Genomic DNA, 3,855 nt, shown 5'->3' with positions numbered 1-3,855 from the left:
CTTGAAACCCAGTTGAGTTGAGCCAAGATCAAAGGCATTCAGTCTGTTATCAATTACCATCTTGTCTTTATAGTATCCAGTTTTATTCATCATTTTAAGATTAGCTGCTATTTCCAGCAGAGCAAGTGACCATGTAAATGCTCCGTTAAGGGCTAGTCCAGAGAGAGATAGGAAGAAGACGAACAGCGAAATAAGGATTTGCTATTTGGTGTATTAGAAGCGATGGCTATATAATCTCCGCTTTAGACACTCGTTTCATGTTTCTGACACGATACAGAAAAATCTCTACCCAGGCCACTATGCACTCAATGTACAAACTGTATTTATAAATGTGGTTTACAGTAAAAATAAAAACAAATTCTCTCAGTGTTCTTTATATTGAGAACAGCTGCCTATTGCTTTGACAAGTTTGTATTTCAATCGATGTATTTTCAATATTGTAATTGAGGAAAAAGAAGGACAGATGATTCAGTATTTCTTAGAGATGTTTGGTAAAAGGGGAAAAAATCTATGAAATAAAACAGGATTGTGTGTATGGACATCGAAAACCTTTCCTACTATAGATGTATTGTTTTGCAAGTAAAGGAGGCGAGAATTGAGGTGATTTTATTGGTAGGAAAATTACGTGCATATAAATAATATTAAAATAAAACTAATTATATGATTCCTAAGTTGTTTCAGCCACTGCCGCCCGCTCATATCTCTTCCACCCACCTTTCTTTTTCTATAGCCTTATTCACCTTCACATTGATCCATATATTTCTCCAAAGATTGAATTTATCTCGGGAGTTGAGTAATCATTCAAAGGAAAGAAATACAAGTTTATTGCAAGATCTTTCTCTGAAGTTGTTCTGGACAAGTAAATGCTTTTCAGAACGAAAAATGTCAAGTTATTTTCTCCATTGTCCATCGACTTCGTAAATAGTAACGGAGAAAAGAAAAGAAAAAAGAAAAATCATTTTCTGTGTTTGCAATATAAGAGGATATTGCAAATCAGAACTAAACATTTTTTTTAAAGAGTTCTGAATGACATTCAATGTTGCTGTTGTCTTTTTAGATCTTTCTAATAGTTTTGTTCTAGTTCTGATGTTCCAATAAATCAGTGAAGCTTTTCTACAAACTTGGGTCACTGAATGAATCAAATTATTGAGAATATTCCATTGTAGATAATCAAATATCTACCATAGTCAGTGTTAACACATTTAATGAAGTGAATTTTAACGATTTAATTAAAAATATTTATGACGTAAGAAAAATTTCAAAATCTGTGACAGCATCAAAGAAGATCCTCTCTCTCATTCCCTCTCTCTCTCTCTTTCTCTCTCTCTCTCTCTCTCTCTCTCTCTCTCTCTCTCTCTCTCTCTCTCTCTCTCTCTATCTATCTTTCTATCTCTCTCTCCGAGCACAGGATGCATCGATTAGATGATAAGCGTAAAAGCCTCCGTCGCACAGACTCAAAAGACGATGTCTCATTCAATTCAAATGACTTCAATTTCCAGTTAATCTCCAATGAGACAATCAACACATCGCAAGGGCAGACATTTTCCATTGCCAGCTTACTCACTGAAGAGCTCTGCTTCACCCATGGTCGGATTTTCGTTGGGTGTTCAAGAGTAAGAAGTAAGAAAAATCTTTATATCTATGCACCAAATGAAAAAATAAAGATTATAAATTGTCCCCAAAAATGCAGAAATCCGTCCTGATCGAGAGGTCTCTCTGTCGGGGAAGACATGGTCTGACATCGAATAAAGAAAAAAATTGAAATAAAGGTATTCCGTTCTTCAAATTGTTCGGTAATGACGGGCTACTTCGCTCGTGTACATATATAATACAGAGAGAGATGTGTGGACACTTAATTACATATTATATTCGCATTTATCTACATGTTTCAGTATAATTTCACAGAAGCATTTTCAGTTAACACACATTATATATAAAGGTATATATTTCTACTTGCATGTACGCATACAGGTGTACACTCTTTAACACACACACACACACACACACACACACACACACACACACACATTGCGTGGATGTACTTATATATGTCGTTTGTGTGTATGCTTATGTGTGTAGATGTGCGTGTATGAGTGTAAATAGGTGCACACATTGAAAGCGTGTTCATGTATGTATACCATAAAAATAGTGAATCCCAGTAAGATGTCGGTGTATATAAAAGAACAACATCAGGGAATATCCGACATTGTTCAAATATCAGCATGATAAATCTCAACAAACCAACGGACACACCGGTAAGTCTAGCGTTCACACACGCGCGCGCCAAGAAGCAGGCCAGCCAATGAAAATCCTGTAGCCAATGACGTCAATCTTGGGCCCAAGAGCATCAGTGCAAATCTACAAATGCAATGCATACACTCGTCTATATATGTATATATGTATATATGTATATATATATATATATATATATATATATACTTATACTGCTATATTTCGGGATGTTATATATATATATATGTAAGTGCACTTACGTTTATGTGTATATACATATGATACATACGTATATTAGGTCTGTAAGTGTATGAATTTTGTGTGTGTGTGTGTGTGTGTGTGTGCGCGCGCGCACATTTATTGACTGACTATATACTTAAGTAGTCAGTAAAGAAATGAAAGCAAGAAAAAAGGAGAGAAAACGCAGGCATTTTACAAGACAATAATTCGTATCGTGTTTGCTATTTATTTCTATAAACGTGTATATCTTAAATATCTTACATACAAACATTGCATAACAAACATATACACATATATTCCACTGCAGGCTCCACATACATAACAGGCAAACATAATGCACAAACCTACATCACATTCATACACACACGTTCGTACATGCATAAGGCGTGTGTGTGTGTGTGTGTGTGTGTGTGTGTGTGTGTGTGTGTCTGTGTGTGTGTGTGAAGTTTACACACACGTACGTATACATGGATTTGTAAAATATACTCTCACATAAACGCAGACATAAATGCGCGTGCGGAAAACGCATTGGTTTATGCAAATATGATTTTATATATTTATACTCGTCATATATAACATATTTCTACATAAATATGTTTAGAGGGGCGTGTCAGTCAATACGAAGACCACAATATCAATAACTCAACTCTATCAGAAATTCTTTTTTTCAATTTTACTATCATTATCACCATCATCACCATCATCATCATTATCATCATCATCACCATCATCATCATCGTCATCATCATCACCATCATCATCACCAGCATCATCATCACCAGCATCATCATTATCATCATCATCATCGTCATCATCATCACCATCATCATCATTATCATCATCATCATTGTCATCATCATCACCATCATCATCATCATTATCATCATCATCATCATCATCGTCGTTAACATTATCATCGTTATTTAGCATATATTTCTGCCTAAATGAAATGTTTAGCAATCAGTACAGATGATCATCAGCATCATTATCGTCATCATCATCATCATCACCACCAAATTCTACATTTTATTTCTTCATTTTACTTTTTTTCATTTTCTCTCTTCAGATTTTAGGTGGGGCTGGGGGCGGTCCTTTCATATTTTTGCTGTTTTCATCCCCCCCCCCTTTTTTCTTCTCGAATTATTATGAAGTCCATGAAAGAATATCACGAGATTCTTCATTGAAATACGGAGAGAATTTTTTTTATCTTCAACTGAGTATATATGTAAAAAAAAAAAAAATGATTTTCTTATTGCAGATTATCTATGGAGGTGAGCGAGGCTGGAGTTGCGGATATCAAAAAGAGACAAGTCTCTTCTATAGTTTCATTAAAACACGAAACACACAAACACGTGCTATGTGCTTTTATGTAATTGAGTGCAG

This window comes from Octopus bimaculoides, chromosome 10 (genome assembly GCF_001194135.2).
Source record: "Octopus bimaculoides isolate UCB-OBI-ISO-001 chromosome 10, ASM119413v2, whole genome shotgun sequence".
Classification (NCBI taxonomy): domain Eukaryota; kingdom Metazoa; phylum Mollusca; class Cephalopoda; order Octopoda; family Octopodidae; genus Octopus; species Octopus bimaculoides.
The sequence above is the reverse complement of the archived record's forward strand: the minus strand, read 5'-3'. Positions refer to the sequence as shown.